We start from the raw sequence: 22,115 nt of genomic DNA on the forward strand, positions 1-22,115 counted from the left end.
ACTTGAAGTGGCTTAGCATCTCGGCCTTCAGCTCGAAGTAGCCGAAATCGGGCTCATCTGCATGGTCTTCTAGGACCTGCCAATACCACTTCAAGGCACCGCCGGAAATCAGACTATGAAAGTCCGTGAAAAGCTAGAAATAGGAAATATTGTGTTACTCCCGCATGCGTTCAACTCGAAAGATGAAGCTTTCGACGCTTATACCCTTATCGGTCCCATCAAATTTGATTTGCCACTTTTCTAAATCTAACTTTTTCCACTTTCGAGGGTCACTACCATCTCGCTCAGTAATCCAACTGCCACTCGGAATACCGTTGAGGGTAGCAGGCTCCCCTACGGTTCTGAGGCTCGGGCGTGGATGCCACAGCGGACCGATGTCCCACCGCCTGACTGGATGCCTCATCTCTGCCACGCGACCACCAAGATGATCGACGTTGGTCTTGATGCTCCGCACTTCACCCGCCATTTGCACCACCAAATCTTGTTGTTGCGCCATCTTCGCCATCATGCGGCTCAGCTGTTCAACACTGGTTGCGTGCTCACTGGCGTCGGTGCGAGGAGCATTTAGGCTGCCGTGAACCATTGCTGGTGCGTTTAGCGAATGAACATCACCCCCCTGAGCACCCACGTTCTCGCTATCTGACATTTGGTACACCAAATCGATTTTCTTCGAGAAGTTCAAACTGTCCCCTGTCTCGTTAAACGACACTCCGTTCGCGAAAGAGACCCTAAGTGGACGTTCAGGGCCAAACGATCCAAAGATCCGCGTCGCGCACCTATTAAAGTAGTCCGTAGGGACAAAATCAATGGGCTTCGGTGTACCCGCGTCAATTTGGTTGAAAAGAGAACCTGCGATTTGGTTTTCTAGGGCTCGCGCACGGCTCTTAGTTACGCGTTGGTTGGAATCTAGTATCCCTAATCCACCTACTACGCGGTTATCAACCTCCTTGTCTTTATCAGACATTCACTGTCTGAGAACAGAACAAAAAATCCCAAGAAGTGAAAGAAACGAAACTAAAAAAGTGAAGAAAATGCAAAAAAAAAAAAAAAGAGGAGTTCACTAAACGGTGTTGTATGTATTTGGAAGCAACCAAAATATGCTACGAAAGCGAAAATTAAGCAAAAGAATAAATATGAATGTGAGCCTTAATAATTTCTTCCAAAAACCAAAAAAATATATATTAATAATGGATATTAAATAGGTATAAAAATTACAATGTAAGTATATAAAAATTCAATCAATTAATAAGTAATATGTTTGTGTGTAAGTATGTATGTGTATGGTAATTCAAGTAATGGTGTGGATATGACAAAAAAACTGAAATTTTATATCTTAAACGCCTAGAAAGGAATTAGTAAAGTTCACTCAAAACCCAAGTTCCAAAATAAAACACAAAAATAAAAACTTAGTTCAAATTATTACAAAAAAAAAAATTCAAAGATATTCTGTAATTTATGGAATATGCTAAACACCTACAAAATGTATACGAATTTCAATATACGTATGTATGTATGTGTAAATTTTCTTTTTTTTTTTTTCAAGTCCTAATAAAAAAATGGAAAGCAATATGAAACAAACCTAAGGAAGATATAATAAAAAAACCAAAAATTTTACAACGCAGTTTCAAAAAAATTGTTTGGAAAAAATCCTAATATGAAAATATAAAAAGGCTCAAATTTGAAATTTGCAAAGTAAAAAAAAGTCACTACTGTAACTGAGTGTGTATTGGTGTGTGCGGTGCTGCCTTGACGAAGGTTCGGTGAAGGCAGTGTGTTCGTCCGTATCTATATACTGTCTAGTCAGTTTTCGTGCTGTCCATGGAAGTGTGGCATATCACGCTCAAGAGCTAGTCCCTAAGAGTGGATGCCACACCTCCATAAACACAGCCTTTTATTCACCTCAGAGTAACGCTGCAGAGAGGGTAAACCGATCTGTCCTACAGATCATTAGATCATTTATAAAAGAGAATCAGAAAAATTGGGACAAATGTGTCAGTGAAGCCGCATTTGCACTCCGCAGCGTTACACATGCAGCGATCAATATGTCGCCGTACTACGCCACTTTCGGTATGCCTATGATACAGCATGCTGCATCATATGAGCTATACCGAAAGCTGGCAGCGGTGAAGGATGTTGATTGCGAGGTAGAGGCCCCAGGTGATAAACTGCAACTAATTCGGAACAAAGAAGTAACGAAACTCAAAATTTTACGCCGTACCCCCCTAATGTATCTAACTAGTATGCTATATTCGGCTTCTCGATTCCCTGACAAACCCACGATCGACAACGAAAGCCCGATACAGTAGCACCGAATAATACAAATTCAAAAAAAAAAAAAAAAACAATTTGTAATAGAATTTTTTTTTAATATACGTGTATATCAAAAATCAGGAAAAAAAATCAAATCCTTCAATATAATGTAATATCATATAATATGTGTGTACAACATATACAACATATACGGATATGGAAAATTCAAATTAAATGTAGAAAAGTCGTAGCATTTATTTGAAAGTTGGGTGATTCCACACATCTTCAACTAATAAAAACAATGTATACGAAACTCCACAAGGTGTATTTCAAAACCTGATCTATGTGTGTATAACTTAAGTAGGTGTTAAATTCAGTTAGTAGAGGTGTATAAAAACTCAGGGAATGTGTGGGGGTGTGTGTCTACGAATATAATAAAAAGTAGCCAACATCAAAAAAAAATATTGAAAGCGATTAAGTATATAAAAATAGTGATATGAAAAATGAATAAATGTATCCAATCTCGTATGCGTACCTTGTTAATAACTTGTAGAATTTTGTGTATATATACATATACCAAACAGGTCAACTAGAAATGTAAAGGGTATTATTCAAAAACCCTAATAGGAAACTATAATAAAATTATTAGCTTTTATCTCTTGTAAATTAAAATTTGCACTGCACAATCGTTTTGAGGGGAATTTTAATTACGATGAAAAAATGAGAAATATTAATTTCGGTGTTTTTGGTGCTGCCTTGGCGAAGGCTCGGCGAAGGTGATAAGTCCGTATCTATGTACTTAATGTCAAGTCAGTCGCCATGCTGTCCGTGGAAGTGTGGCACTTCACGTCCAAGAACTTATTCCTAAGTGTGGATGCCACACTTCCTACTCCTAAATATCGTGGCGACGATTGTAAACCTCACTTACCGGGAATTCTGGACTCCCGGTAAGGTAGCCTGAACAGCTCGCCACGACCTCCTGCTAACGTCAATCTTCTAGCTGAGTGTCATACCAGGTACCACTTAGTCCAGTTGTAGAAACTAGAAGAAGGAACCCTGGCATGCCCACTCGGCTACTCCCTATACCTTTGGTCATGATGACACTTGTCGATCAGGTGAACCCAACCGGCGTTGCCATCATGACTGTCCCTGTCCTGTCAAAAGATGGAAATAAGGATTGGGTTTGGAAGGGTAAAAAGAATTCAAAAAAAAAAAAATGAAAAATCTAAGGAAGGAAAGGTTGAAAAAAATTAAGAAATTCAAAAATGACAAATACGATATAATCAATTAAAATAAAAATGGGAAATTTACAATAAGAGATAATTAATTAAAGTGAAAATGAAAAATTGATCGGGCTATTAACGTTTGGAATGCAAAAGCTAAAAACTGATAGAAAATCTTGGAAACTAAAATGAATTAAAGCGGATTAATGTAGATCAAAAAAAAAAAAAACTGAAAAAAAAATTTACTAAATGGAAATACAACAGAAAAACTAAAAAGATTACCGGGCTATTAACGTTGGGCGCCATTGTTACGTGGCTGACTGTTTGGGTGGTGAGGAGCGGCGGTAAGCAGGTATTCTTGCGGGCCCAGGCTAGCTCGTAATCTTGGGCGGGGCATTTCACCACCGTCCTCACCCGCAGCCACATGAACAAAAAGGGTTCATACCTGCATATGTATAGGAAAGGAATGAGAAAGAGCTGAAAAAGATGGAAACATACGTGAGGGGCAGAGTTAATAGGGGTAAAGATGAAGGCCTGTCCTGTCAGGTGGAGTCTTCCCTCCCTCTGCAGTGCAACTTGCACCGCACCGTGGGCACCCAAAACCCAAGTTCCAAAATAAAACACAAAAATAAAAACTTATTTCAAATTATTACAAAAAAAAAATTCAAAGATATTCTGTAATTTATGGAATATGCTAAACACCTACAAAATGTATACGAATTTCAATATACGTATGTATGTATGTGTAAATTTTCTTTTTTTTTTTTTCAAGTCCTAATAAAAAAATGGAAAGCAATATGAAACAAACCTAAGGAAGATATAATAAAAAAACCAAAAATTTTACAACGCAGTTTCAAAAAAATTGTTTGGAAAAAATCCTAATATGAAAATATAAAAAGGCTCAAATTTGAAATTTGCAAAGTAAAAAAAGTCACTACTGAAACTGAGTGTGTATTGGTGTGTGCGGTGCTGCCTTGACGAAGGTTCGGTGAAGGCAGTGTGTTCGTCCGTATCTATATACTGTCTAGTCAGTTTTCGTGCTGTCCATGGAAGTGTGGCACATCACGCTCAAGAGCTAGTCCCTAAGAGTGGATGCCACACCTCCATAAACACAGCCTTTTATTCACCTCAGAGTAACGCTGCAGAGAGGGTAAACCGATCTGTCCTACAGATCATTAGATCATTTATAAAAGAGAATCAGAAAAATTGGGACAAATGTGTCAGTGATGCCGCATTTGCACTCCGCAGCGTTACACATGCAGCGATCAATATGTCGCCGTACTACGCCACTTTCGGTATGCCTATGATACAGCATGCTGCATCATATGAGCTATACCGAAAGCTGGCAGCGGTGAAGGATGTTGATTGCGAGGTAGAGGCCCCAGGTGATAAACTGCAACTAATTCGGAACAAAGAAGTAACGAAACTCAAAATTTTACGCCGGACCCCCCTAATGTATCTAACTAGTATGCTATATTCGGCTTCTCGATTCCCTGACAAACCCACGATCGACAACGAAAACCCGATACAGTAGCACCGAATAATACAAATTCAAAAAAAAAAAAATAATAGAATTTTTTTTTAATATACGTGTATATCAAAAATCAGGAAAAAAATCAAATCCTTCAATATAATGTAATATCATATAATATGTGTGTACAACATATACTCGGATATGGAAAATTCAAATTAAATGTAGAAAAGTCGTAGCATGTATTTGAAAGTTGGGTGATTCCACACATCTTCAACTAATAAAAACAATGTATACGAAACTCCACAAGGTGTATTTCAAAACCTTATCTATGTGTGTATAACTTAAGTAGGTGTTAAATTCAGTTAGTAGAGGTGTGTAAAAACTCAGGGAGTGTGTGGGGGTGTGTGTCTACGAATATAATAAAAAGTAGCCAACATCAAAAAAAAAATATTGAAAGCGATTAAGTATATAAAAATAGTGATATGAAAAATGAATAAATGTATCCAATCTCGTATGCGTACCTTGTTAATAACTTGTAGAATTTTGTGTATATATACATATACCAAACAGGTCAACTAGAAATGTAAAGGGTATTATTCAAAAACCCTAATAGGAAACTATAATAAAATTATTAGCTTTTATCTCTTGTAAATTAAAATTTGCACTGCACAAGCGTTTTGAGTGGAATTTTAATTACGATGAAAAAATGAGAAATATTAATTTCGGTGTTTTTGGTGCTGCCTTGGCGAAGGCTCGGCGAAGGTGATAAGTCCGTATCTATGTACTTAATGTCAAGTCAGTCGCAATGCTGTCCGTGGAAGTGTGGCACTTCACGTCCAAGAACTTATTCCTAAGTGTGGATGCCACATTTCCTACTCCTAAATATCGAGGCGACGACTGTAAACCTCACTTACCGGGAATTCTGGACTCCCGGTAAGGTAGCCTGAACAGCTCGCCACGACCTCCTGCTAACGTCAATCTTCTAGCTGAGTGTCATACCAGGTACCACTTAGTCCAGTTGTAGAAACTAGAAGAAGGAACCCTGGCATGCCCACTCGGCTACTCCCTATACCTTTGGTCATGATGACACTTGTCGATCAGGTGAACCCAACCGGCGTTGCCATCATGACTGTCCCTGTCCTGTCAAAAGATGGAAATAAGGATTGGGTTTGGAAGGGTAAAAAGAATTCAAAAAAAAAAATGGAAAATCTAAGGAAGGAAAGGTTGAAAAAAATTAAGAAATTCAAAAATGACAAATACGATATAATCAATTAAAATAAAAATGGGAAATTTACAATAAGAGATAATTAATTAAAGTGAAAATGAAAAATTGATCGGGCTATTAACGTTTGGAATGTAAAAGCTAAAAACTGATAGAAAATCTTGGAAACTAAAATGAATTAAAGCGGATTAATGTAGATCAAAAAAAAAAAAACTGAAAAAAAAATTTACTAAATGGAAATACAACATAAAAACTAAAAAGATTACCGGGCTATTAACGTTCGGCGCCATTGTTACGTGGCTGACTGTTTGGGTGGTGAGAGCGGCGGTAAGCAGGTATTCTTGCGGGCCCAGGCTAGCTCGTCATCTTGGGCGGGGCATTTCACCACCGTCCTCACCCGCAGCCACATGAACAAAAAGGGTTCATACCTGCATATGTATAGGAAAGGAATGAGAAAGAGCTGAAAAAGATGGAAACATACGTGAGGGGCAGAGTTAATAGGGGTAAAGATGAAGGCCTGTCCTGTCAGGTGGAGTCTTCCCTCCATCTGCAGTGCAACTTGCACCGCACCGTGGGCACTGTGCTGACTCCTGTTTACCTTACAGTGCCCCTAAACCTGACACTAGTCTGTCCGTCTGTCACTTGGTCATTTTTCCCTACCACTCACCTTCACCTTACCTTGCCACGCACAAGCGCAGCACCAACACCAAAAATGGGAATTTAGCCCTGCATTATCAGAAATCTATGTTGTCATCCATACGTTTCAAAATTTTATTAACAATTTCATTTGGCTTAGATCTCTACCCTAAAGCTATTTATCTATCGAATGTAACCCAAAGTTATAAACAAAAAAAAAAAACTTAAAATTAAATTTCAAAAGAAATAAAATAACATAACAATATCTGATTTAACTTCAAATCAATTTAACCAAATTGTTTGAAAAAAAATTTAAATAAAAAAGGGAAAGCAATACAAAATAATAATATATGATTGGAATTCAACTTAATTCAATTCATGAGGTGGGTTTTCTTAAACTAGTGACATTAAGATGTATGAACCACCCTAATGTCTTATCCTACCAATCTTAAAGATATGAAATTCAAACAAACTAGACTGAGAGGGCGAACAAAAAGAAATCAAGAACCCTAATCCCTGACCTATCGCAACCGCTCAAGTAAATATAAGATCAATTTTGTATAAAAAAAAGTAGGTCACCAAAGTAAAGCAAAAAAAACAGTTTGGAATATTATAAACAAAAGGTATGCATGTTTGTGGTTATGCATGTACATATATTCCTTACGTTTAGGTTTCCTTCTTCTATTTTCTCAAGAAGATCAGGCATCATATGTTAATATATGTACATACATTCAAAAATATGTATTAGCAGAAATATTGTGCTCAATTTTCACTCACCCATATACTCGTACTCCAACGGCGCCGGTGCAGTTGAGTGAATGCGCTGAAGTCGCTGAAATGGCAAGAGTCAAAAACATACATACATACGCTCACGGTAGCCACCCTCAATCACTCAACCAAGATCACTCGCTAGTGGTCTTTGGTAATGAGTGATTTGGTAGTATCAGATCTACCAGCGTGGAGATCAAATGCGAAGATAAAAAAAATCGTGTATTCTACCAAAAAAAAATGCCTTTGGTGCGGAAGGCACACTAACATTACTAATCTCGGGTTTGTGAGGCTAAAAAAAGTTATATTGGAATTGATATTGCCAATAATCATAAAAAGTAAGTACAAAACAAAAATATAAAAAAATGGCAAAAATTTTAAAATTATAATTTGGTGCTACCACAGATAGCAGAAACCATGTGTAAAAGAAAAATGTGTATAAGGCAGAAGACGGAGATATGAAAATACTAAAAAATTTAAATGTCAAACTGAAGTGGGAAAAATTAAGAAAATGAAGAAGCGAAAAGAAAAAAAAATGATGGAGGCAGAAGTGCCACCATTAACTCCTGAAATATGGCGTTAAAGTAAACTCAGACTTTATATGCGCGAAAAAGAAATGCTTGTCCCCGGAAATAGAATGCCCCCTTTTGCCCGTTTCCTAGCAACTAATTATGACCCTTATGACAATGTTTAAATAATAATTGTAAAGGTATATAAAGAAAAAAACATATGAAAATAACAATATTCATCCGTTGTATTGCCGGAAAAGCTCCTCCCTCCGCCGGTGTTTGTTGTTGTTTTTGTTTTTCCCTATTGTCCACTTTGCCCAAAAATCGTCTTGTATTTTTTTTTGTTGTATATGGTGTTGTGGCTGTTGTTGTTGCGGCCCAATGCCGCCGGTGATAATTGCTATCGATTTTGAAAATTTTATTGTGTTTTTGAAGAATTTGTTGTTGCTGTTGGTGTTGTGTTCGCCGGTAAAATAAACATGTAATGTAGTGCCTTTGGATGCGTGCTAATTGTTGTTGGCCGGAATGTCACCAGTATGATGACGTTACGCCGCCAATATAAACGTTGTTATAGGGCGGTACGTCGCCAAAAAAAAAAAGATGCTGTTGTGGTTGTTGCGGCCGTATATTGCCAATAAAAAAGGTGCTGTAGTGGTTGTTGTTGTGGTGTGCGCCACCAAATTACAGATGTCGTGTAGTGCGTGGTAGTTGTTGCCGAGATGGCTATGGTTGTTGTTGTTGCGGCCCAATGCCGCCGGTGAAAATTGCTATACTCAAAGTTGCCAATTTCTTGTAGTTGTTGTTGAGCGGTATGTCGCCAATGTAATATTGTTGTTGTTGGACGTTACGCCGCTAATATAAAAAAGATGCTTTTGTGCTTGTTGCGGCCGTACGTTGCCAATAAAAAGTGCTGTAGTGGTTGTTGTTGTAGTGTGCGCCACCAAATTAAAAATGTAGTGTAGTATGTGATAGTTGTTGCCGGGCGGTATGTAGACAAAACCAGCGCCCAGTGGGTCTTTTCCAACGGAGATTAAATTGTGTGCTCTTTAGCAACATATGCTTGTTGGAAACTGCTATCCCTTTTTACGTATAGCGGAAACTTTCGACGCGCACAAATTTTTCAAAAATGCGATTGAATTCGCGCACTACAAACTTCGTGAACTTTTTTTTTCACTTTCTTTTAAAACAGCGCTATCGAATTCTAGACGACCAATAAAGATCCCAGCAATAGTCTGCTTGCTGAAAAAAAGAAGGCTCTAGAGTTGAAAGTGTTTCTGGCCATTTACCTCAAACGAAGCTAGCACCTAGCTCTGTTTAGCGCTGTTGCTGATAAAAATAATAGAAACAAGTAAGGAAGGCTAAGTTCGGGTGTAACCGAACATTACATACTCAGCTGAGAGCTTAGCTGCGTTGGTTTCGTAGATGGTTTATAAGTGGTTTTTAATTCCATATCACATTTGGGAAATATCGACCAAATTGTATACCAAGGGTGACGTTGTTTGGAAAGATTTTCCTTCATCCTTTGTCAAATAAAAGAAAATCGCCATGTACGAAAATGAACCTAGGGTAACCCTGGAATATGTTTGTATGAAATGAAAGGTATTAAAAAATATTTTAAAAGGGAGTGGGCCTCAGATAGGTGGACACCTTTTCGAGATATCGCCATGAAGGTGGACCAGGGGTGACTCTAGAATGTGTTTGTACGATATGGGTATCAAATGAAAGGCGTTAATGGGTATTTTAAAAGGGAGTGGGCCTTAGTTCCTTAGGTGGACGCCTTTTCGATATATCGCCATAAAGGTGGACCAGGGGTGACTTTAGAATATGTTTGTACGATATGGGTGGGCCTTAGTTCTATAAGTGGCCGCCTTTTTGAGATATCGCCATAAAGGTGGACCAGGGGTCACTCTAGAATGTGTTTGTACGATATGGGTATCAAATGAACGGTATTAAAGAGTATTTTAAAAGGGAGTTGGCCTTAGTTCTATAGGTGGACGCCTTTTCGAGATATCGCCATAAAGGTGGACCAGGGGTGACTCTAGAATGTGTTTGTACGATATGGGTATCGAATTAAAGGTACTAATGAGGGGTTTAAAAGGGAGTGGCCCTTAGTTGTATATGTGAAGGCGTTTTCGAGATATCGACCAAAGTGTTGACCAGGGTGACACAGAACATCATCTGTCGGGTACCGCTAATTTATTTATATATGTAATATTACGAACAATATTCCTACCCTGATTCCAAGGGCTTTTGATTTCGCCCTGCAGAACTTTTTCATTTTCTTCTGTGGCACCTACCATACACCCATTTTACTAAGTTTTTTCTAAAGTAATATTTTGCGTCAAAAAACCAATACAATCACCATGTTTCATCCCTGCTTTCGTATTTGGTATAGAATTATGGCATTTTTTCATTTTTCGAAATTTTCGATATCGAAAAAGTCGTATTTCGCCCATTTTTAATACCAAGATAAATTGAGTTCAATAAGTCCGTGAACTAAGTTTAGTAAAGATATATCGAGTTTTGCTCAAGGTTTAGTGTTAACGGCCGAGCGGAAGGACAGACGGTCGACTGTATATAAAAACTGGGCGTGGCTTCAACCGATTTCGCCCATTTTCACTGAGAACATTTATCGTCTTAGAAGCGATACCCTCACCAAATTTCACAAGGATTGGTATATTTTTGTTCGACTTATGGCATTAAAATTATTCTAGACAAATTAAATGGAAAAGGGCGGAGCCACGCCCATTTTGAAATCTTCTTTTATTTTTGTATTTTGTTGCACCATTTCATTACTGGAGTTGAGTGTTGTCATAATTTACTTACATACTGTAAAGATGTTCACTTTTTGTTAAAGTTTGACTTTGAAAAGTGGGCGTGTTCGTCGTGCCATGTTGCTAATTTTTATTTAGAACACAGCTATATATATAAAAATCAAATTCTATGTGTCTACTTGTTACCTATGGAAACGTATTTCCCACACTTCAATCATCACCAAATTTTATCTATAGGTTCCTTCGGTCAACGCGAACGTTTTAGGCTAAAAATAATTTAGATATATAAAAGGAGCGTGGCACCTCCCATACAAATGGAATCTTTGGTACTGTATAACTCTGAGGGTATACATGCCAGAACATTGAAATTCAGTAAGGAGTTATATGAGGTCAATCCCTAACACCACCAATAAATTGTGGAATTGGGAAAAAGGGGGCGTTGCATTTCCCATACAAATGGAATCTCTCATACTGCATATCTCTGGATGTAGTAATGGTAGGATAATGAAAACTGTTAAGGAGCTATATGGCATTAAGTCCTAACACCTCCAGTAAAATGTGGATTTGGGAAAAAGGGGCGTGGCACTTTCCCTACAAATAAGATTTTCCAGAACTATGGCTGCCGTACAAACTTAGGTTAATTTAACACCTAAAGTTTGACTGCTTTGTTGAGTTTGGCTGTTATTCCTTTTGGACGTTTAGAAATCTGCTGCCGTTAAAAAAATTTGATAGCTTCAGTCTATCTACATCTTCTATAAAAATCAATTTCTATGTGTGCCCTATGGAAACGTATTTCCCACACTTCAATCATCACCAAATTTTGGCTATAGGTTCCTTCGATCAAGATGAAGGTTTTTCATATTTTAGAATAAAGAATTTTAAATTTAAGTTTTTTTTGGCTATGCGAACGAGCAATCTTAGCTCCCAAAAATTATCATGTTAACAAAATCAATGATCGCATTTGTTACCGCACTACACATACATTGAGCTTCTAGTAGTTATTCAACGCTGAAAATATCGATTGTTATTATTCTTTAGTACATACGATCCTTGCCGATTTTCGTACTCACACGGATTTATACACATTTTTCGAAACTAAGCTATCACATGTGAAATTTAAGGTTAATCATTGCAATTTGAACAGTGTCCGAGTTAAGATAACTTATTATAAATCAAAAGTAAAATTGTCTGTCTTTCTTCACTAAAAAAGTTTGTATACTTATCTAAACATTAATCATATTCTGTTAATAGGAAAAATTATTTGAGTTCAAGATCGACGTAGATCGGCAGAATATACGCAGAATAAATTTCTCCGCTTACATTTAATTAAAATTCTTTTTTAATTATCAACAACTTATACGGACCAATCGCCGGAATAACTTGGTGCCGCAAATAAACTATAGCAATCGATCGAAAGCAAAATGACAATATCTAGACTCTACCTCGCAGTAAGTACAAAATGAGTCATTCTAGTTTACAGGGTCAATCATCCAGCCACCCAAAACCAAACCCTCCCGAAGACCAGCAAAAGCAGCAACCACTTGATACAACGGCGAAGAACAAACGTCAATTAAGCTTCGCCTCGTGTGCCTCTGCAACTACTCAAGTGCGTCGAAGGTCACTGGAGTTACGAAGACTCGCTGAGGAAGAACAAATAAAACTAGACTTCGTTCCCAGGAAGTATAAGCTATTGGAAAATGACGTAAATGAATCGAGTAACGATTCGGGTTTTGTGAAATTAAGTGCAGTTCAAGAATGGATAAATTCGGTGAATGTTACACCAAAGGAATCTACAACGCTTGGTGTTGCGAATGCGTCAGCAGCCGCTGAAGACGGTCTAGATTCTGTAAATGCACCAGCAGCCGATGGAAATAACATCGCACGTGATCACATAAACTAACACTCTGCTGAGTATAGAAGAGCAAACGTCACTAGCAATACTCGGAATTACAATACACAGGCTATGTATATTCCAAACGCGACCATGAATTACAACCGGCGCGCTGAACCTATTATAGGCGATCAATCATGCCCTAACACTTACCCTATGCGAGTGGAATGCACAATGTTTGAGCAAGGTAGAACACAAGAAAATGCAGCGACAACAAACGGCCGCATAAATTTTGCTTTCAACAGTTCTCGATATAACCCCACGATGTTACGTCTTCGTTAATATGGCCACAGAATTTTGCACCTCCACCATGTGTGTCAAACATGAGGTTCCCACAACTTACCGAAACTGCACCGATTAAAAATAATAACCATAACAATTTGACTTTGCAACAAATAAACGCACGTCGCTCAGTTCCACGCGAATTGCCCACATTCTCTGGACGACCGGAAGAGTGGCCAATTTTCAGTGCCACGTATGACTGGTCTACAACGGTCTGTGGGCTAAATGATGCTGAAAACTTAACCCGACTTCAAAAATCTCTAAAAGGAGACGCGTAAAATGCTGTTCAACATATCTTAATACACCCGGCATGTGTGCCTGATGCTATATCGACACTAAAAATGCTATACGGCCAACCAGAGAAGATTATCAACTCTATAAAAAAACAAAATAAAAGCAATGCCACCAATTAATCAAAATAAGTTGGAAACTTTCACCTCTTTTGCTGTGAATGTTAAAGGCTTAAGAGCTACTATAGAAGCATCCGGCTTATATAATGAATTAGAAAAGTCGTCTCTATTGCAAGAGCTTATAGAGAAATTGCCCCCAACTCTCCAACTGAAGTGGGCACCTATAAATTAGGTTTATTAAAAGAAAACAAATACGTAAATCTTGCTACATTTTCAGATGGGATTGACTTCGGAATTTCTGCTAGCCGTGTTAATGTAAATCAAGTTATGCGAACGTCAGACAGTAAAAACAAAAAAGCTTTTGTTTACTCTCACACTGTTCAGCAAAGGAAATGTTACGTTTGCAAACTGAATTGCAACAATGTTGCGAAGTGTTAAAAATTTCTTAGCATGGATCGAGCAATGAGTTGGAATATTGTGAGACAACATAACCTCTGTAAAAAATGCCTCTGGCAACATGTTGATAGAGCAAAATGTCAGAAAGATTGCGAAGTAAATGGGTGCATTTATAATCATCACTCTCTTTTGCATCGTTTTTTCAGCACACGAAATGAGGGCCAACAACAAAAGCAACCACAACTGCAGCCAATTGGAAAGCAATTAGCAAATCTCAAAATTAATGCGAACAGCTGTAATGCGCATTGCAATAAAAATCAAAAATTTTTATTTAAAATTTTGCCTATCACAATATTTGGTAAAGACAATAAGTCTGTTTGCATTTGTTGACAAAGGATCGTCAATTACGTTAATGGACCAATCAATTGCTGAAGAATTGAATCTAAGTGGAAAAAGCGAGCCACTGTGCCTGAAGTGGACAGGCGACGTGCGGAGGGCCGCAAAACGAATCGAAGGCAGTAAATATACAAATTGCTGGACCAAATCTGCGAAAAATAAGTCTTAAAGCACACACGGTGAACAAATTACCTCTTCCAGTGCAGAGTCTTGACTATGGGAAAATCAGTGAGGAATACAAGCACATAAGAAACCTACCGATATCGAGCTAAACCAACGCTATTTCCACACTTTTAATTGGTATAGATCACTTTCAATTGGGACTAGCGCAAGACATAAGGGAGGGTCAGCCAAACGAGCCATTAGCAGCAAAAACAGTGTTAGCGTGGCACATTTACGGAACAGTTGGAGATAATGCAGCGGCACATGAACAGTGGAATTGCTGCGTATGCGAATGTTCAAAAGAAAGCGAAGATGAACTGCATGCTGCGTTTAAGAAGTTTTACGCATTTGAAAGTCTAGGCATTGTTGCTACGCAGAAGTCGTTACCTAGTAAGGAAGATGAGCATGCTTTAAATCTGTTGCACGAATATACTCGCCAAGCTCCTAATGGACACTACGAACGCTGCCTTCTGTCGCGCTTTGGTGAACTTGAATTGCCGGAGGGCTACTATATGGCAAAAAATAAACTTATTTGTTTGGAGAAAAAGCTCCAACGTGAACCAAATCTTAAAGCCATTTTTGATACAACTATAGCTGATTATTTAAGAAAAGGATATACTCATAAACTAACTAGCACTGAGATCAACAAAAACGAACAAAGACGTATATGGTATTTGCCAATATTTGCGGTGTTCAACAAAAATAAGCTAGGCAAATCGCGTGTAGTATGGGACGCTGCCGCTAAATCCCACGGCGTTTCCCTTAACATTTTTCTGTTGAAAGGACCCGATCTAATCGTATATCTGCCCGCAGTTTTATACCGGTTTAGGCAAAAGGCTATTGCTATATCAGCCGACATTCAAGAAATGTTTCATCAAGTATTGATTCGCCCCGAAGATCAACACGCTCAACGTTTTCTTTGGCGTGGCTGTGACGCTTCCGTAGAGCCGGATATTTTTGTTATGAAGGTGATGATCTTTGGAGCAGCTTGCTCTTCCTCGACTTCTCAATTTGTTAAAAACTTGAATGCTGAACGATTCGCCAGTACCATTACCTTAAGAAATCGTGGAAGAACGGCAGAGATCGCTGGCGGCAGATGTGAGCTGGTTGGCTGTTAAAATCCAAGAGGCCGGTTGTATAGAAAGCTACAACCGTTGACCCGCAAAATCCTCCATTTTGGAGGGGAAAGGCACCCACACATCAACCCCGACATGCATGTGCATGAGTGCTGACAAAAAGCACACATACACATGCATGTGGCGGTGATGGTGTGGGCGGTTATAAATTAATTCGAGTATCGAGTATCGATTTGCAGAGTTGCATTGGGGGGATCGCAATCAGATGCGGAAAAGTTAGGCGTCCTGCCTAAACATGCCGGCCCCCTTGCGATACGCAACATTGTTTTCCGCCAATGACCTCCGCTGAAACGAGGAAAAAAATGAATATAAGACTTACACACTAAACTTAATCTAGATGAGGAGTTCCCCAGCTTCGTGGGTGGCCAGGAATCCTTTCCGACGTGCTCAGCATGCCACCTAAGCTAGGATGAAAAATTAACGGTTATGAACAGATGTAAGTGAATATTTCTTGCCATTAAATTATACATAATTCTTAAATATAGAAATTCAGAACGTAATATATGTATAGTCGATGGCCAGTAAGGCTGGACGAAGAGGCTGAGGTCTCCGTTCCAGAATGGCACCATTTTTTTTTTGGTATTCTTTGTTTTTTTTTTGTTCCAGATGGAGAGGCCGAGGTCCCCGTTCCAGATTTGCAGTTTTTTGGTTGGACGAAGAGGCAGAGGTCTCCGTTCCAGACTCGAGGGTTTTGAGGTTTTTCTGGGCTGGACGAAGAGGCCGAGGTCTCCGTTCCAGCGTCTAACGTGTCGTATCGCTCTCAAGGCAACTGTGGAATTTTATGGATGTACCGGGGCGAGCGGCCGTGAGGTTGGTTGGGTGAAGCGGAGGTGTTTTATTCCAAAACGTATGTTAGGATAGATAACTTAAGTGCATATGCGAAGCATATTATTAAATACAATTTTTACCAAGCAGATAATCGTTATTTACGTTCACCTGACATAAATTTGCAGATTGGCGATGCGTTCTCCGCGACGCGTTCTATCTGCACGTACCATTATGCTAAATGTAACATGCAACCCTGTCGTGTATTTATTGGTCATCTGATAGCTGGTATGGTGAGTTTGTTGCTTGCGAATTTATATACATATATGTATTTGCTTGCCCTTGAAAAAAAACTAGGTCACTGGGGCAGTAGCACACTAAGCCAGTAGAAACAGTTGCCTTTTTCCAATTTCGGGACTTTGTCGTGTCGGGATTCTTTCATTTCGGGACTCAGATTTTTTTTGTACCGAGCCCTTATAACCCTTATAATGACTGTTTGTGATGTTTGTTGTTGAAAACAACAAGTCTATGTGAGAGATACGAGAATAAACGGATTCTCGTAAACTCACAACTACAAATTTTATTTAATCTAAAAAAGATAGATAGCGAGTGCGGCAGCTCAATCAAAAGCTTACAGCGCGACATAAATTATTGTTTGGCATCCTTAAAAACCCATCAGATAGACGTTTCAAATTGGGATGCAATCATCACATATTTATGCTCGACAAAATTACCAGAGAATACGTTGGCTCTATGGGAGCAGAGCATTGACCAAAAGACGGACATATCCAAGTGGGAGGATATGGACAAATTCTTGTCAAATCGTTTCCAGATACTTGAAACCGTGTCTGGTTTTACAGGGAATGCCACTTCTAAAGGGCAAAAATCAAACACGTCGCGCCAGTCGACGGAAAACCCTACAAAAAGACTTGGTGCTTTTCAAACCAAAGTAACCAAGCAAACAACAAAATCAATGTGTAAAATGTGCAAATCTACGGAGCCCAGATTACGCAACTGTTCACGTTTTTGCGATTTAAACCCGGTAGAAAGGATTAAATTCGTCAAATCCACAAATGGCTGCCTGAACTGTTTATCCCCAGGACACAGAGTGACGAGGTGCACCAGTTCTTAAAACTGTTCCAAATGCCACTCTCGTCACCACACGCTCCTGCATGCGGACACACTTCAGCAACCGGCGGTGCGCAATCCTTTCAAAGATGCGGATAATACCCCATAAACTTCGGCACAGGCACGGAAAAGACAGGAATTGGGACAACCACTTTCCTCTACGAACCAGAATGTTAAATCCTGCCATGCCAATTCCAACACAGGTGTGCTATTAGGAACTGCTCGCATACATATTCACCATAATGGTACCGACTTCTCAGCGCCGGCATTAATTGATTCTGGGTCTGAATGTTCCTTTATAATAGAAAGACTGAAACGCAGAATCAATTTGCCAGCAAGGAAAATGCATGCCCAAGTTTCAGGCATCACAAATGCGGTGTCAGCTCAGGTGAAAGAAGCGTCCAAAATTGAATTACGTTCACCAGTGGATCCTTGCTTCAGCCTGACTACACCCGTTCTCGTTCTCGCTAAACTCACTGGGAATATTCCATCCTGCTATATCGACGCAATGACTATGCAGGCATTCCCAGACTTGGTTTTGGCAGACAAGAGGTTTTACGTCAACGAAGACGTAGACCTCATACTTGGCGGAGACATATATCCCCAAATTATAATGAGCGGTATAAAAAAGAGTGTGCTAAACACACTCTTAGCCCAAGAGACAGTGCTCGTTTGGATACTAACCGGTTGTATCGAATCACCGAATCCAACGAAGAGCATTATGTCTTTCTACAACGAGGTTGCGTTAGACAACCAAATCAAAGCTTTCTGGGAGGTAGAAAATATACCCAAAAATAAAATATTAAATGAAGATGAAAGGTACTGCGAACAACTATTTAAAGAAACAACGCAACGAAGTGACAATGGAAGGTACACCGTGTAACTAACATTCAGGCAGGATTACCCTAATAACAATAATTTAGGACCGTCCCTGAAACGCGCATGCTCTCAATTCGTCCGGAATGAGGGGCGACTAATAAAAAAACCAGATTTAGGTAAAGAATATGTTCGAGTGTTGTCAGAATATGAAACGCTTGGACATATGCGAAAATTGAAAAAGAGTATCCCAGCCGACGATTCGGATCGGTACTTCCTAGCCTACCACGCCGGTGTAAAAGCAGAAAGTACAACTACCAAGGTACGCGTAGTATTTAACGCCTCGAGCCCTACGGCCAACGGTAATAGCTTAAACGATATTCTCCTCCCAGGCCCAGTTCTACAAGCCGACCTACACATCCTTATCTTACGATGGAGACTATACCGTTTCGTCTTCAATAGCGACATCGAAAAGATGTATCGACAAATTTGGGTGAACGAAAATCACACCAAATTTCAACTATTGTGCATCGCACTTCCCCGAATGACCCTATTAGTCTTTACGAATTAAAGGCGGTTACCTTCGGAGTGAATTGCGCTCCATATCTCGCGATAAGAACGCTCCTACAACTGGTTGATGACGTAGCAAATTCACACCCTACAGCGGCTAGCATACTAAGAGAGAGTATGTAAGTAGATGATGTTTTATCTGGAGGACACACAATAGCGAAGACTTCCTAGCGTTCGAAGAAGCTAGTTCGGTAAAAGCCCTGGGAATACGATGGAACGCTCACTCAGACGTATTTTATTTCAAAGCAGGAACCCTAGAAAATGGCGAAAACATCACCAAACGAGCAGTCCTTTCCGCTATAGCCAAACTTTTCGCCCCTTTAGGCTGGCTTGCGCCAATGGTCATTGTGACAAGAATACTCATGCAGAGTACTTGGTTAGAAGGCACCGCTTGGGACGACCCAGTATCGACTAGTACGCTGGAAAAATGGAAAACCTTCACCGACCAATACCATTAGATCGATAAAATAAGGATACCTAGATCGTTCAACTTTTCTCCAGGAACCGACATCGAGATCCATGGATTTTGTGACGCATCCGAGAAAGCTTATGCAGCAGCCTTTTACATGCGCGTCAAAACGGATGATAATGTCTGCACAAACCTGCTTCTAGCCAAAACCCGAGTAGCCCCAGTGAAAACTCCTTCTCTTCCACATTTGGAAATTTGCGGATCCGTGCTGTTAGCGGGAATCGCCGAATCAATTTTCAGGAACCTCAAATTGGGAGCAGTGAAAGTGCACCTTTGGACGGATTCAACTATCGTGCTCGCATGGATACGAAAGCCGCCCTGTTCCTGGTCAACCTTCGTCGCACATTGGATCACCAAGATCATCGACATGGTCGGAAATAAGGACTGGTTGCACGTGAACTCAGAGTCCAACCCAGCAGATTTAGGTAGCAGAGGATTACCTGCTTCTGAATTGGTCAACAATTCGTTGTGGTGGCAGGGACCTTCTTGGCTGCAAGAAGACACTTCCCAATGGCCAACACAAGAAAGTGACTACATCACCTCCGTAGAGGAAAAGAGGGCAAAGACCTGCGCAACAACAACCGTAAATCCTACCGATATTCTCCAACGCTTTTCTGACCTACCAAGGGCTTTACGAGTGCTGTCGAAGAACTCACCCCGAAACAAAAAACTCATTCCATGTCATATCGCACTTAATCTCCCCTGATGAAGTTAAGGCCACTACACGACTTTTAATTAAAATATATCAGAAACAACATTATAGTTCAGAATATAATGATCTAAAGGCCGGAAAATCAATTGCAGGGAAAAGTGCAATACTCTCACTTAATCCCTACTTAGACCAAGATGGCATCATTCGGGTAGGAGGGCGACTCGGGGCGTCAATGGACTTAGCTTTTAATGAACTCCACACAATCCTCCTGCCATACAACTGTAGGTTATCCCGTCTGACAGTGCTAATGTTTCATCAACAAAGTCTGCATGGGGAAAACCAACTCATGTTACGTCTGATACGCACCCAATACTGGATACCTAACATCAAAACCATGATTAGGGATATTCATTTTTATTATAACCCATGCGCCCTAGGCAGAGGCAATAGCAGCAAATCGTACATTTTCGTTCGCTTATGCGTAGTACACAAAGCTTAAATACACACCTATCATCAAACATTTTTTCTTTTAGTCCACATTATACGACTAATAGCATCTGGCAAAGCTATAGGCATTGCTGTGCCGTGTAATTGCCGATACTGTGATAGTATAATTTGTATTTGGATTAACACCATTGTAGATGGTGCTACGATTTGGATCGTCTACTCGTTTTATTTTTGGGCCCCCATGTTTCATTACGTAACTTACCATTTTCTTCCACAATTATCCATGCATCGTACTTCAATCGCCATAGTAAAAAGAATTGAAAGAGCGAGAAAAAAATCATTAGATTTATTTACCGCTTCTTTCAATTCAATGAAATTCCACATTCTATACACGGGTGTGTATGAATGTTCATTTGTTTCGTCTCTTGCCGTTGGCAGTTTGTAACCAACGTATGTACATATGTATGTATGTGCCCTTACATACAAGAAAACAGAAACGGCAGAGTCGCCATGTTACCTAACGCGACCACCAAATGGTCCATTTCACAACGCCTCTGTCAGGGTTCAGACACTCACTTTTCCTATACCCAGGAAGACCACGATCCAAATAAGAAGATCGACCTTATTTGTGAACCATTAAAATTTATTCTACAATACTAATAACACAACTTAACCAAAACAAATGACGGTTTAAATGGGCAACGAGCCCCGCAAAGCAACTTAGTGCCCGCCGGCACACGCGGCACCCAAACGGCCTTCGCAACGGCGGATCCTGGGGTGTCCGACGAATCCACAGCTGACCCTCACGCCCACGATAGAAGCGCGCGTACCAAGCTGTGGCCCCCCCACGTACCCGCACAACAATGGGCATCCGCTGGGCCCGCACCACTTCCGGATCAATGGACAGCAGCACCCTTTTCACCTCGTGCGCCAAAGGCTCATACGGCACATGGCATTCGTAAGAACCCTTCCGTCGCTCCATATAACGGATTTCGGCAACCAATTGAAGAGCCCCGCATCCTCACGCTCCACATTTATGGTAATGTATGGCATTCTCGAGAAACTGAAAGGAAAAGAGAAAATCCATTAGAGGAAAAATTATCAAAAATCCGTTAGGCATTTGTCACACTTACGCTCTACAAGCCTGAAAATCCTTTTGCAAATAACAATGTGGTGAGGATAATTTATCCAACACAATCCTACATTAAGTTATCCTGGAAAATTCCTGTTACTGGTAAACAACTGGATGGCAACCCGCAACATAACAACGGCAGCCTCATTAGTGCTGTCAGATTAAGGGCGAATACCGAAAACTAAATAGACAAAATCAGTACAGAAAACCGCAAAACTTCACAATCGGGACTGACGTGTTTTTTATTTTTACTCATGCGGGCATCTCATGCAGTACCAACCAGTCATCCACAACAAAGGAATTTAAACAAAAGGAAAACAAGAAAAACCCAAGAGGCCGGTTGTATAGAAAGCTACAACCGTTGACCCGCAAAATCCTCCGTTTTGGAGGGGACAGGCACCCACACATCAACCCCGATATGCATGTGCATTAGTGCTGACAAAAAGCACACATACACGTGCATGTACATGCATGCACATGCATGTGGCGGTGATGGTGTGGGTGGTTATGAATTAAGTCGAGTATCGAGTATCGATTTGCAGAGTTTAATTAGGGGGATCGCAATCAGATGCGGAAAAGTTACGCATCCTGCCTAAACATTTGAAAAAATATTATTACAAGCCGTCTGGCACAGCTCAGTCAAATGGGATGAAGAAATTGTAGGTAT

This window comes from Eurosta solidaginis, chromosome X, assembly GCF_040869045.1.
Source record: "Eurosta solidaginis isolate ZX-2024a chromosome X, ASM4086904v1, whole genome shotgun sequence".
Taxonomy (NCBI): Eukaryota; Metazoa; Arthropoda; class Insecta; order Diptera; family Tephritidae; genus Eurosta; species Eurosta solidaginis.